Source organism: Anolis carolinensis, chromosome 5, assembly GCF_035594765.1.
Source record: "Anolis carolinensis isolate JA03-04 chromosome 5, rAnoCar3.1.pri, whole genome shotgun sequence".
NCBI lineage: Eukaryota > Metazoa > Chordata > Lepidosauria > Squamata > Dactyloidae > Anolis > Anolis carolinensis.
The window spans coordinates 133,215,872-133,230,982 of NC_085845.1; the positions used below are offsets into that span (position 1 = coordinate 133,215,872).

The 15,111-nt window shown below is 43.1% G+C and overlaps 1 long non-coding RNA gene across 1 annotated transcript in view; it reads right to left on the reverse strand.

The window, feature by feature from the left end:
• Positions 1-6,647: 6,647 nt before the first annotated feature.
• LOC134299455 (uncharacterized) overlaps positions 6,648-15,111 on the reverse strand; it is a 77,658-nt gene continuing 69,194 nt past the window's right edge. The window contains exon 3 of the long non-coding RNA XR_010006673.1: positions 6,648-6,766. This is a non-coding gene — a long non-coding RNA (uncharacterized LOC134299455). The remainder of the gene's footprint in view (positions 6,767-15,111) is intronic.

Here is a 15,111-nt window from a genome sequence, read left to right on the forward strand (position 1 = left end):
CAGGGGTTTTTTTTGGCTTGTATAGAATCATAGTATCATAGAGATGGACGAGACCGCATGGGCCATCTATTCCAACCCTCTGTCATGTAGGAAAAGTGCATTCAAAGTACCCTTGATAGATGGTCAGGGATATAGATCAACCCTGTGTTTTAGTTCCCAAGAGGTGTTCTACATGAACTTTGCTATGTTTACTTCTCTTAATACTCCACCAATATTATCTCATCTTAATTGTTTAAGCCTGACACAGGCTCCTAATGTCTTGATTTTTTAAAAAGTTTCTCCCTACACATCATATGCACAGGTTTAATATATCCCATACTTACTTGAGTCTAGTGTGCCATCAATTGTAATGCGCACCTCAATTTTGAGGCGAGCATTGCAAAAACAAATGATTTATTGATTTATTTATTTGTGATATTTATATACTGCCCTTCTTATCCCTGAAGGGGACTCAGGGCGGTTCACAGTTTTGGCAACAATTCAATGCCCTCGATAAAAAAGGCATAAAACATCAAAGTTGACCCTCCTCTAGTAAAACATTAAACATTATTAAACACATCACATAAAATAACATCATATATCACACAAAGACATAGCCTTTGTCAGTCCTGGGTCACTACACTTTCAACTTTCACTTTCACTTTAAATACTCCTATGATGGGGCGAATGCCTGGTTCCACAGCCAGATTTTTAGCTGTTTCCTAAAGGTCAGGAGGGAGGGGGCCAACCTGATATGACTCAGGAGGGAGTTCCACAGCCGTGGGGCCACCATCGAGAAAGCCCTGTCCCTCGTCCCCACCAATTGCACCTGTGAGGCCAGTGGGGCTGAGAGCAGGACCTCCCCAGAAGATCTTAATATACGAACTGGTTCAAAAATAAAGATTTGTTATTATATCTAATGCACCCATTCCCTTGCTTGTCTCCTTGGTGAAGGGGCACAGCTTTCCAACTGGCTTCATTCATGGCCTGAATGAGGCCAGTTGGGAAACCGACATTCCTCCTCCGTCCAACCGAGGCTGGTGAATTCACCAGCCTCTACCTGATGGAGGGACACAGATGGGTTTAGGTGTGTGATTCTAATGCATCATCATATGTAATGTGCACTTTGCCTTTGGCTAAACAATTAAGCCAAGAAAGGTGTTCATTACAATCGAGTAAATATGGTAGCTCCCACAGCAAACAATCTGACATCCCTTTCACCATTTCTGGTGGTCCTCTGGATCATTGCCCTGTGTCTCCAGTCTTAAATCCTGAGCTGTAACATTGTTGGTCTCTTGAAAGTATGTAAGTATTATATGGCTAGGCTAGCCAACCATTTTTCTTCTGTCTCTCTGACCAAGCAAATACTAATAATGAAACAGTCTTAAAAGATTCACCAGATGCCTGTTATATAACTATGGCAGGCGTGGGAGCCTTGCCAGAAAAATGGCCACTAAATCTGTGAGCAGGTGTTTAGTTAGCCTGAAAATAAAACTGTAAACTGGATAAGTGAGAAGATAATTAGGAACTTTTCCTGAAGTGACAAGATGTTTGTTTCCTGGTGGAACTGACTGAGCTAAAAAAAAACAAAAACAAAAACAGAAGCAAATGACAAACAATAAAGTTTATTAAAACCAGAACATGTGCTAGCAGTAGTAAAAGTTGATATTCTCTCAAAGTAGCTTCTTGAGACTTAAATGTGGAAATTGAGTAGACTGTCTGCAAGCTGACACAATGGAGACACCATTGTGGGGATGTAGGGAAGAAAATTGAAATGATTCAAGGTTTGAACCAGTTTAATAGGTGTCAAATGAGAGATTTTAAGGACAAAGTGATTGAGATAAGTCATTTGGGAAATCTGACTTTTCTCAAGGTTAAAGTTTCTTCTCTGCAGAGAATACAGTAGTAGACACCTGGCTAATAAATTCCATTTGGCCTAGTTTACTAAGTTATTAGTGGTGTTGGCTGAACATGAACAGATCTTCGACCGTCAAACAGCTTTCAGAGCATATGGTAGAAGGTCTAAATGAGGGGGCTCTCACTGCTTTGCTTGTGTTGCTTTTTTGTTGTGAAACACTCGATCTGGCATGTTTCCACAAGAAAGCTCCAACTTGTTTTCCAACTAACCATAGATTCAACCTGCAATTTTACCTGCTGTCATGAAGTCCCATTATTTCCCCAAATCCTGAATGTGATAATGTTCAAGGACATAGTGACTCTTCCTCAATGACAAAGGCAGAACTTGGGAAGGTTACATTTTTTAATGAGAAGTCTCAGAATCTCTTGGTCAGCATGGCTGCTGGGATTATCAAATAAAAATTCCAAATTTTGGAAGGAGAAATGTCCTATCCTTAACCTTTAGATACACGTTACTGCTATTCTGAGCCCCTGTTCAATCAATGGTATTTCTGGTAGGTCTGATAAATACTCCTGACTGATTTGCTGAAGACCCTCTGTTATCCAATGAAGATTGGGGTGGGAATCAAATGGTATGTGTATGACATGTAACTCCCAAGGATTTCTGTAGCTCCTTTATCACCTGCAATGACATTTTCTGCAGGAAAAAAGAATTGTTTTCAAAATAGGATCCATAGCAGAGCAGAAAATGGCTCCTAGACAGTGAAGGATTTAGGACAAATGTGGCCCTGTTCTAATTACGTTTTGAGGCAACTTTCTTGAGGCCTGAAGGTGGTAGTCCCAGTAGGCCTACATTATTTTGTGGCACGCTCGCATAGACTATCAACTCTATCATTATGTCTGGAATTGCTCCAAAACAGAATGCCTTCAAATTTAGAATTGTTCAGCATAAGCAAAATCAATTGTAAGCAAACTTTATTTGCAGGAAGATGCCCCCTCTCCCCACCCCCATCTAATGGGGCTCTGTTCTTAAGCACAATGGTAAATCAAGGACTGCTCCCAGATAATCTAGAGTCATCACACTTTGTGTGGGCAATTAATAACCTAGCTCAGTATGTGGCCGTTTGCTTGGAGCCTAATTACAGTATTACATTTATAAGATTAAATTTAATTGTGAATTAGAGAATATTATTTCTAAATAAAATACCACTAGAAAAATAAAACAGCAGCAACTATGGGTTCCTACTTTTTAAAAATGAACTTGACCACTACTATTATCTGTCTGAAATCCCCATAGGTCTAGGTACAATTGAAAATTCAAACTAGAGAGAGGCCATTGAATCAACTGTATTTGTGTTGGTGTAAATGCTCCCCTGATGGGCCCCTGGTGGGGGCGCAGTGTGTTAAAGCGCTGAGCTGCTAAACTTGCAGACTGAAAGGTCCCAGGTTCAAATCCCAGGAGCGGAATGAGTGCCTGCTGTTAGCCCCAGCTCCTGCCAACCTAGCAGTTCGAAAACATGCAAATGTGAGTAGATAAATAGGTACCGCTCTAGCGGGAAGGTAACGGCGCTCCATGCAGTCATGTCGGCCACATGACCTTGGAGGTGTCTATGGACAATGCCGACTCTTCGGCTTAGAAATGGAGATGAGCACCAACTCCCAGAGTCGGTCACGACTGCACTTAGCGTCAGGGGAAAACCTTTACCTTTATCTTTAAATACTTCCCACATTTCCAAGAAAGCATGTTATCAAAAATCAGACCTCAGATTTATGAATTATGAGATGCTCCTTGGGAACACACAGTGCTTCTACTTTGCCTTTTCCATTTTGTGTTGTAATATCCTCTCATGAGTTCCCTTGTAAGGTTTCCTCACCACACCTTGCACTTTAGTAAATGACTCCCCAAATTATCATAATCCTTTCACAATAAACCAGGAGACTTGGGGAAACACACAATGGGCTTGTGTAAGAGCATTTGAGTCCTTTTTTTCCTGTTTCACCTGATATATCTGGGTTATCTGTGGGAACATTTTCTCTCCTATCGCCTCAAGCCCGACCCACCATTACAAAACCCATTGAGGCGAACGTCACATTAAATACCCATTGTTTATCTGGAATAACATCATTGTACCAACTAGATCTAGAATATTAAGCCCATTATCGATTGCCCCACCACATTCCTTGACACCTCATGGGCAGATCAACAAATGGACACATTCTTCAAAATAATCCAATGACATTTTATTAAAGTTTCCCACCATGGAGGAGACCAACCAGCAATGATGTTAGAGAGAATCCCAGACTAACCACAGAGTGGCTTCTAGCTGGACATTGCCTGAATCAATCAGAGACTAGTGTGGGAGTCTTGAATAGCTGTCAAATGTAATAAATACACTCTGTTTTTGCAATTGTGGTATGTTAGTATTTTGAAGTGCTTTCTCCACTGACATCCTCTCTGCCCATTGAGAAATAAACCTCTGATTTTGCCTTCAACCTGTCTGTGTCTCATCTGTCCTTCTGGAATACTAGACACACCAGGCTCTAAACCAGTGGTTCTTGTAGAAGTTGAAATTACACAACAGGCATATTTGATTTTTAGGAAGTGGATGTGATATGAGGACATAGCCCTCCAAGATCTTTCTTAGGCTTAATGTGCCCCACTCTGTTTCCACAGTTGTCAACTCCTGGGCTATCTGGTCACCATCAAGAAACAAGCTGCTTTAAGATCAGGACTGTTAGCACACATACTCTTAGGATTTCATTGTAGTAATTCATTTATATTATCCTGTTCTCTCTCATTCACTTATTTGAGATTTTTTTATCAAACTACTCTGTTATTTACCAGTTGGATACAGTTTCCCTTACCCACACTAAAAAAAAATCCCCTACTTGCAGAGGTGTGGGATATAGTGTGATTCTGTAGTATGCTTCAAGATCAAGAATTGTCAATATATAGGCTTGCTACACTCCATGGTTTTCAGGTATCCATGGAGGTCTTTAAAAGTATTCCCTGTGGATTTAGAGGTCATATGTGTGGATGGCATCTTGAAGATTCCTGACCACCAAAATCCACAAAAATATGAATGTTTTCTCTCTGCCCTCTTTCTATGGGTTTGGTTAATAAAGAGAGAGACCAAGAGAGAACTACACATTGCATTTCATTTCAGTTTTGGATAAAAGGCCAACCATCAGAAACAGAGAGGTTTTTGTCAGAGTTTCAAATTCATTTGACTCAACTTTATTAACAAATAATTTGTCATACGCACATAGTACAATGGCTGTCTTTGTGAAACTTTTCCAGGAACCATTTTTTTCCAGTTAACTATATAAAGAAGCCAGCTTTAAAGTTTTAAATCAGATTTCAGAACTCAGGCATCTGGCAATGACTTGATGTGATCAATTTCAACAGCACTGTTCTTATTTATGTCTTATGACAAAACCTACTGAAGGCAATCAATAAGCACTAACACTTAGAGTAATGTCATCCTGCTGTGTGTTTTCAAGAAACCAGCCATGTCACTGGAATTGCAGGAGAACTTGGAAGAGAAGGATTAAGGTAAAAATAATTAGGTTATTGACTTCACTCCTCTGATTCATCCATTGCACATTTTATCTAAATTCTCCCTTGAAAGGTAATTTAACAATGCATTCCCAAACAATGCTGCCACTGTTACTTGACAATCATCTGTCTGGATCTATACGCTCATCAGATAGACAGCTTGGGACCTGGATATCTCAAGTACTATCTTTTGCTATTACATGAACTGTTAAGATCTCATCAGTTGTCCTTCTCTAATGCCCTTGACATCATGCATTAGGCAGGTAGTGGCAGGACAAAAGGTTGTCTGTCATGACATCCTCCCAGTCTTTTAAGGGTGGTTTCAGGAGAGAATTGCCTGGTTTATTGTTCTTGAGTACCTTCAAGTCATTTCTGATTTATGGTAACCCTGTCAAAGGATTTTCTTGGCACAATTTGTTTAAAGGGAGTTTGCCTTTAACTTCCTCCGAGGTTGAGAGAGAGTGGCTTACCCAAGGCTACCTAGGACCCTCCCAGTGGCGCAATGGGTTAAACCCTTGTGCTGGCAGGACTGCAGACTTGAAGATTGGGTTGCTGGCCTGAAGGTTGCCAGTTCAAATCTGGGGAGAGCATGGATGAGGTCCCTCTGTCAGCTCCAGCTCTCCAAGTGGGGACATGAGAGAACCCTCCCACAAGGATAGTAAAACATTAAAACATCTGGGTATCCCCTGGGTAACATCCTTGCAGACAGCCAATTCTCTCGCAACACAAGCAACTTGCAGTTTCTCAAGTTGCTCCTGACACACACACAAAAAAACCTAGTGGGTAGGCATGGCTGAGTGAGGATCCAGACCTTCATCTCCAGAATGATAGGACTTTATCACACCAGCCTGTTCTCTTGTCATAATCCCATAAATTAAGCAAAAGGAAACTCACAAACTCCCACTTTGGTGTAATTGCATGATGCTGCCACTTTCTGGATGCACTTTTCCATAATCATACACTTCCACACAACCTTGTTTCCTATCCATCCTTACTCCAAACAATTTTTTCTAATTTTCTTATTCCCCCCCCCCCCCAACCCATTTTGGCAAAACTGTTCTGTTTTGATTTTGTTATTCTCACGAGATCTTTACTGCTTCACAATACTGGAACTGCAATAAAAGGAAATTAAGGCACAAGGAAGAGTGACGGAACAACAGTGATGTTGGATTCATTTATGGTTCCCCCCAAAATAAATTAAAAGAGGTAATCCAATAATGATTCAAGCATAATGAGACTATAGGACGCCAACTCACCAACAGATGCTTTTATTCTGTTGTAATTGCACTTTAGTCACCTTGTGTGATGAAGTCCTTAGTCCAATCCTTAAACTTTTACACCATTCTGGCTCTCTGTATCCAGAATAATAATCTATAAAAACAAAAAACCCCAATATTGGTATCAAAGATATGAATACTTGAAGTTACTTTTGCAAAATTTAGTTTCCATTTTACTGCCTAACTGTTGCATCCATTATTGTAATATATTTTATTATTACCTGCCTTGAAAATACATGCAATTCTGAAGTGGAATAGAATCAGGAACAAAGGAAGAATGATAACAAAGGGACAATTTAGACTTTAAGAAGAATGTGTATTCCCAGTTTTCTTCCAAATGGATTTCCTCAGAGATGTTTGCGTTAGCAGTCAGAGTTGCAAATTATGCCTGTGTTTACTTTCCAAAACAAAGTACAATAAGAACCAAACTACAGGAGACACTAAGCTTGTAATTAGCTGGCGATAGCCTGTTTTCTCTTGAGCAAAGTGGTTCCTTCAGACCTTCCTGTCTGAGCAATTAGACTTGCAAATAAAGTTTGTGTTTTCCTCAAAATAGCCAATACCTCATGATTTGCAAAATGCAGAAGTGAGGAAAAACTTCTGCCATGAAAGATATATTTATCAGCCTTCTGAATGTGGAGCTTGATCATCTCACCTCATCTGACATTTAATATGCAAAGATGAAAACAAACATGCAATGTGACAGGCTGAGGTCTTTTACTACTTGAGGGTGCTTCACTACTAAAAATGCATCATCTACTCAGATTCAAGTGATCTTTGTCCTGACTTTGGCCCCATCTACATTGCTATATAATGCAGTTTCATATGGCAGTGTAGATGAGTCCTATAACATACAATATTGTTTCATATGCATCATCATCTTTGGATTATTATTTGTCTGCCCCTGTGCATAATCAGGATAGAGATAATAGCTGGTTTCTTTGTAAAGATAAATTCAAGGAGAATGTAACATATCTATGTTCTAAGGTAAAGGTAAAGGTTTTCCCCTGACATTAAGTCCAGTTGTATCTGACTCTGGGGGTTGGTGCTCATCTCCATTTCTAAGTCGAAGAGCTGGCATTGTCTGTAGACACCTCCAAGGTCACGTGGCTGGCATGACTGCATGGAGCACCGTTACCTTCCCGCCGAAGTGGTAGTTATTTATCTACTCACATTTGCATGTTTTTGAACTGCTAGGTTGGCAGAAGTTGGAGCTAACAGTGGGAGCTCACCCCACTCCACAGATTCGAACCACCAAACTTTCTGTCAGCAAGTTCGGCAGCTCAGCGGTTTAACCCACTGCGCCACCAGGGGCTCCACTGCCCATAGTATAGGTAAAGGTTTCCCCCTGACATTAAGTCCAGTTGTATCCGACTCTGGGGGTTGCTGTTCATCCCCATTTCTAAATTGAAGAGCCGGTGTTGTCCAAGGTCATGTGGCCGGCATGACTGCATGGAGCACCATTACCTTCCCGATGGAGTGCTACCTATTGATCTACTCACATTTGCATGTTTTCAAATTGCTAGGTCGGCAGAAATTGGAGCTAACAGTGGGGGAGCTCATCCTGCTCCCCAGATTCGAACCACTAACCTTTCGCTCAGCAAGTTCAGCAGCTCAGCAGTTTAAAGTGTGTTTTTAACATGGTGCTTACACCTTGAAATTAAGAAATGAAGAGTCATTGTGAAATACTGCGTTTTTCAGAGGGCTAGAACATAGATAGGAGCCCCTGATGACACAGCGGATTAAACTGCTGAGCTGCTGAACTTGCTGACCAAAAGGGGCTCCTATCTATGTTCTAGTCTTCTGAAAAACCCAGCATTTCACAATGACTCTTCATCTCTTAATTTCAAGGTGTACGTACCATGTTAAAAACACACTTTAAACAGCAGAGTACCTATATACTCGAAGATAAGCTGAGTTTTTTAAATCTCTTTTTGGGGGCTGAAAAAGTCTCCCCTGGCTTATAATCAGGTCAAGGCTATAGTATGTTTTGTTTTCCAAAACCTCCCTTCTCCGCTTCTCCTCCCAGGCTGGAGTTGTCTTATTTTTTTAAGAGAGAAAGAGACAAGGGAATGTTTTCAACAGTGAAAGGAGAGTGAGTGAGAGCCTCTTGCAAGCCAGGAAGAATTAAAATATTGCATGGGTGTAAGGGGAAGAAAAAAAGAGGCTCTTGCAAATTTGCAGGATTTATTATTATTACTATTATTGCAAGAATGTTTGAGTCAATAGGGAGGGAAGGAGGGAAAGAAGAGCAACAGAAGGTGTGTATTTCTTTTTATTCCTAAGGAAACAAAAATGGGGTGGGTTTTTTGGGAGAGGAAGGGAAGTTTTAAAAAGCCTTTTCTGGCTACTTTTAGAGTTTGAAAAGGGATGAATAAAAGAGGTGGGAAAGGGGAGGAGAAAAGAGGCCAAAGTTGTTTTTAGGAGGGCTTTGCTTGCATTTCTTCCTTGGGCAAATGCATGCCCCAAAGCTTGTAAATAATATATAGATTTCTCCCTATAAATACATTAATTTAATATATGAATTTTCCCCTCATATGTTTGCAAGTCTCTGCAAGTCCTATAAAGATAAAATTCTCTATATATAGAGCAATGTCTAGATAGATAGATGTTAATATAGATATAGGCCTTTTAAATATGCACACACACACACGAATGTCTAGATAGATGTAAACATAGATAAATGGGACTTGCAAATATTGCAGGAGGGAAATGCACATATCTAGAGAGCGGATTTGCAAACTTTTCAGGGGGAAAATGCAAATGTGAAATTAGTATATATAATTATAGAGCTATATCTATCTCTGCATTGATTATATGGGAATTGAATGTTTGCCTCTTACTATGTTGGAAGCCAGCCTAAGTCCCCATGGGGAGATAGATTGATAGATTTATTGGTATCTATTTTTATTTTGAAATTTACCAGTAGCTGTTGCATTTCCCACCCTCGGCTTATACTCCAGTCAATAAGTTTTCCAAGTTTTTGTGGTAAAATTAGGTGCCTCGGCTTATATTCGGGTCGGCTTATACTCGAGTATATACGGTAATTGATTTTGCAAAAAGAAAACAAACCCCCTTTCCTCCATCTTGTTAGGGCTTATTACTATCAGCCACCTTTTGATAAAAAATATAAATAAATAAATAAATAAAAATTCCCAGACAGGTGCTCTCTCAAAAAATTCCAGCCTTGCTGCATATGAACACATTTACAGCTTAATATTGTTAAGTCATTAATTATAGTTTCCTTCCATCCATTCCTTCTTGTATTGCAAAGGACAAATGAGTTTTTCTATCTTGAATATACAGTAGAAAGTAGGAAATGGAAAAAGGTAAGATGATGATTGTGTTCTTTTGTCATCCAACCTTGTCAGCAGGTCTTGGCATTCTGCACAGAACAAGGGACAGTAATTAAAATCCCCAGAGAACCTAGAAAAGACATTTTCAGAGAGGTCGATGGTTTAGGCCACAGCTAGCAAAGAGAATGACAAAGGTTGTAAGATATGGTATACTATACAGTGCTGTAACAACACCGTCATTGTACTGCCAATGCTACTCAGAATGGTTTGATAGATTTGAGCTCAGGAGTTGGTTTGCGCATTGTGTGCCAGAGGACTTCAGCACCAAGTAATGACTGACATGGATAAGGGAGCCATTGCAGATTTAACAGCAAACATTGTGTCAGTTCAGACATGATGTTTGTCAAGGAAGCACTTCTCAGATTTGCTGGCCGCTCATTAGGTTTTGATTCACACATGAAGATTCATCATGATCTTCACGTAATAACTTGTAAGTGGGAATGATCCAGAATGATATAAGCAGTGGTGGACAACACCCTTTTGGGTTAACCCTATTGAAGTAATTCAGGGAAGGGGGAGATACGGGAAAGGGAGGCATAACTTAATTCGGCCTAGGGTGAGAAACAGAGTGCTTGTAGATTTAAAACGGCCTCCTGACACAGTAAATTTGGGTGCCCAAGGTGGCGGGTCCTCCGATCTGAAGGTGGTGCTGCTGAACGCCAGGTCTGTCAATGGTAAAGCTGCAATCATCCAGGATCTTATCCTGGATGAGTGGGCAGACCTGGCGTGCATAACGGAGACCTGGTTGGATGAGGCTGGGGGTGTCAATTTCACCCAGCTTTGTCCACCAGGTTATGCCATGCAGCATCAACCAAGATCTGGAGGCAGGGGAGGAGGGGTTGCAGTGATCTATAAGGAGTCCATCCCCCTGACCAGGTGCCCCATCCCACAGTCTACCTTGTTTGAGTGTGCTCATCTGAGGGTAGGGGGCTGGGACAGTTTAGGGATTCTGTTAGTGTACCGACCACCCCGCTGCACTACAGTCTCCCTGCCTGAGCTAGCAGGGATGGTCTCTGGCCTGGCGTTGGAGTCCCAACGGCTCATTGTGCTGGGGGACTTCAATGTCCATGCCGAGACCACACCTTCTGGTGCAGCTCAGGACTTCATGGCCGCCATGGCAACCATGGGGCTGTCCCAATTAGTATCTGGCCCTACCCACAGAGCAGGGCACACACTTGACTTGGTTTTCTGCCAGGGAGGGGAGGAAGGTGGCGGTGTGGAGGAGCTCACCATTGCTCCTTTGCCATGGACCGACCATTACTTGATCAGGTTTAGAATCACTGCGCCCCCCAACCTCCGCAGGGGTGGAGGACCCAAAATGGTCCACCCCAGGAGGCTTATGGATCCGGACGGATTCCTGACGGCTCTTGGGGAGTTTCCCGCCACCTTGGCTGGTGATTCTGTCGATGCTCTGGTCACTCTCTGGAACAAGGAGGCGACTAGGGCAATAGACACGATCGCTCCGGAATGTCCCCTCTCGAGTACCCGAGCTAAACCATCTCCTTGGTTCACTGAGGAGCTGGCAGCGATGAAGCGAAAGAAGAGGGAACTAGAGGGCGTGTGGCGTTCGGAGCCGAGCAGGCCAAACCGAACACGGCTGTGTTCCTATCTTAGGGCATACGCTGCATACGTTTTCTTTGCAGCTAATATTGCGTCTGCAAAGAACCGTCCGGTGGAGCTGTTCCGAGTTGTCAGAGGTTTTTTATATCCCGTCCCTCAAGACGGGATCCCTGATAACTCGGCAGCCCGCTGTGAAGCATTTGCTCGGTTCTTTGCGGACAAAGTCGCTTTGATCCGTTCTGGCTTTGACACCATATTAACGGCAGCTTCCGAGGATGTAACACGAGCACCTGCTTGTCCCATTTTGATGGATTCTTTTCAATTGGTTGAGCTCGAGGATGTGGACAAGGTGCTTGGAGAGGTGAGGGCTACCACATGCATCCTAGACCCCTGCCCATCCTGGCTGGTGAGAGAAGTCAGAGGGGGATTGGCCGAGTGGGTGAAGGTGGTGGTGAATGCCTCCCTTCGGGAAGGCATTTTTCCAGCGAGCCTCAAACTGGCTGTGATCAAACCGCTGTTGAAGAAGCCATCACTGGACCCCACTCAATTGGAGAACTTTCGGCCTATTTCCAATCTCCCCTTTTTGGGCAAGGTCCTGGAACGTGTGGTGGCTGCACAACTCCAGGCATTCTTGGTTGACACTGATTTTCTAGATCCGGCGCAGTCTGGTTTCAGGCTGGGGCATGGTACTGAGACAGCCTTGGTCGCCTTAGTAGATGATCTACGCCGGGAACTGGACAGGGGGAGTGTGTCCCTGCTGGTTCTGCTGGACCTCTCAGCGGCCTTCGATACCGTCGATCACGGTATCCTTCTGGGGCGCCTTGCTGGGATGGGTCTCGGAGGTACTGTTTTGCAGTGGCTCCGGTCCTTCCTGGAGGGTCGTTCCCAGATGGTGTCATTGGGGGACACCTGCTCGACCCCACAACCATTGTCTTGTGGGGTCCCGCAGGGGTCAGTACTGTCCCCCATGTTGTTTAACATCTACATGAAGCCGCTGGGAGAGATCATCCGGAGTTTCGGGGTTCGGTGTCATCTGTACGCAGATGATGTCCAGCTCTGTCACTCCTTCCCACCTGTCACTAAGGAGGCTGTTCAGGTCCTGAACTGGTGTCTGGCCGCTGTGTCGGACTGGATGAGGGCCAACAAATTGAAACTGAATCCAGACAACACAGAGGTCCTCCTGGTCAGTCGTAAGGCTGAACAGGGAATAGGGTTACAGCCTGTGTTGGACGGGGTCGCACTCCCCCTGAAGACGCAGGTTCGCAGTCTGGGTGTGATCCTGGACTAATCGCTGAGCCTGGAGCCCCAGGTCTCGGCGGTGGCCAGGGGAGCATTCGCGCAACTGAGACTTGTGCGCCAGCTGCACCCGTTCCTTGGGAGGTCTGACTTGGCCACGGTGGTCCACGCTCTGGTTACAGCTCGTTTGGATTACTGCAACGCTCTCTACGTGGGGTTGCCTTTGAAGACTGCCCGGAAGCTCCAACTAGTACAACGGGTGGCAGCCAGATTAATAACTGGGGTGGCATACAGGGAGCGTACCACCCCACGCTAAGCCAGCTCCACTGGCTGCCGATATGCTACCGAGCCCAATTCAAAGTGCTGGTCTTGACCTATAAAGCCCTAAACGGTTCTGGCCCAATTTACTTATCCGAACGTATCTCCTCATATGAGCCAGCTAGATCCCTAAGATCATCTGGAGAGGCCCTGCTCTCGGTCCCACCTGCCTCGCAGGCGCGGCTGGTGGGAACGAGGGACAGGGCCTTCTCGGTGGTGGCTCCCCGGCTGTGGAACACCCTCCCCACAAATATCCGACAAGCCCCAACTCTTCTGGGTTTCAGAAAGGCTGTGAAAACATGGCTGTGTGCACAAGCTTTTAACGAGTAATATGATAACATCGACATGGTCCGATTGAAGGCTGAAGCATGAGGTTTTTAGACAAAAGGATCTAATTTACTTATGTTTTAATTTTTATAATGTATTTTAATGATGTATTTTTATAGTTTTAATTGATTATATGTACTGTTTTTTGTTTTATTATTATGTTCTTGGCATTAAATGTTGCCAACTGTGTAAGCCGCCCTGAGTCCCCCCGGGTGAGAAGGGCGGGGTATAAATTCTGGAAATAAATAAATAAAATAATAAATTAATTCAGATTTGGCCATGGCTTATTTTCAGTCTTAACTGACACCATTTTAGGATGTATTTATGTTGACAATGAGAATACAACATGCTCTATATTCTTTTCCTTAATGGCTGGTGAATCATCATTCTTCTCTTCAGTTGTTTCAGTAGTGATCACTTCATCACATTTACTAAATTCCACTGAGTGCTACACTTAAAATGTGGGAAGCCACTGTTCCCATCACATTAGCTTGGCTTCAGGTGTAGGATAGAGCATTCTTTGCGTATTTTAAGCATGGGGCCAGCATTCTTTTAAAACGTTTCAAGAGGTGGCGTGGAAGTGGATTTTGCATGGGAAAGCCAGGAGAGAAGGATTATTATTATTATTATTATTATTATTATTATTATTATTATTATTATTATTAAGCAATGTCTCCATGCTGTGCAGTCCTGGGAGTTATAGTTTCCCAAGGTCCATACTCTTCTCTTGGTGCATTTATACCAGTGGTTTTCAATCTCTGGGGCCCCAGGTGTTTTGACCTGCAACTCCCAGAAATCCCACCCAGTTTCCCAGCTGTTCGGATTTTGGGGAGCTGAAGGCCAAAACATCTGGGGACTGACAGGTTGAGAACCTCTGATTTACACTATGGAATGACTGCAGCTGGACCTTACTTTAAATACCATAGCTCCATACTATGTGGTTCTGGGAGTTAAAATTTCCCAAGGTCCATACCCTTCCCTTGATGCATCTGCACTGGAAAATAAATGCAGCTGGGACCCATTTAAAATGCCATTATCATCATCGTTGTTGTTGTTGTTGTTGTTGTTGTTATCATCATACCATGTCTTCATGTTGTGCAGTACTGGGAGTCATAATTTTACAAGGTCCATACCCTTCTCTAGGTACATTTACAGTATGGAACGAATGCCCTTGTACCCCACTTTAAATGCCATGGCTCCATGCAATGGAGTCCTCCTGGGAGTTATAGTTTCCCAAGGTCCATACCCTTTTCTTGGTGCATTTACACTATGGAATGAATGCAGCTGGGCCTAGCGATTAAAGTGTGATGGCAAATGTACTGAAAGAATGCTGAGTGCCACTGACACATTTAACACTGTGATGGAGATATGAAATCATCTGTTTCATTCCAACACTGAGTCAGACTGAGCTCTACACTTTCCAGCCTCAATGTGATGAAGTGGCCAGATGCTGGGGCTCCTACGAATTTTGGACTACTGTATAGCAATGCTACTGCAACAATCCAGAGCTGACCTAAGTTATTTTGCTATTTAAGCCAACTAACAACTAATGTCCTGAATCTAACCAGGACCCCATCTACACCAACTATCTAATGCAATTCAAAGCTAGCTGCAAACTGTGGTGGCTAGACAATGACTTCCC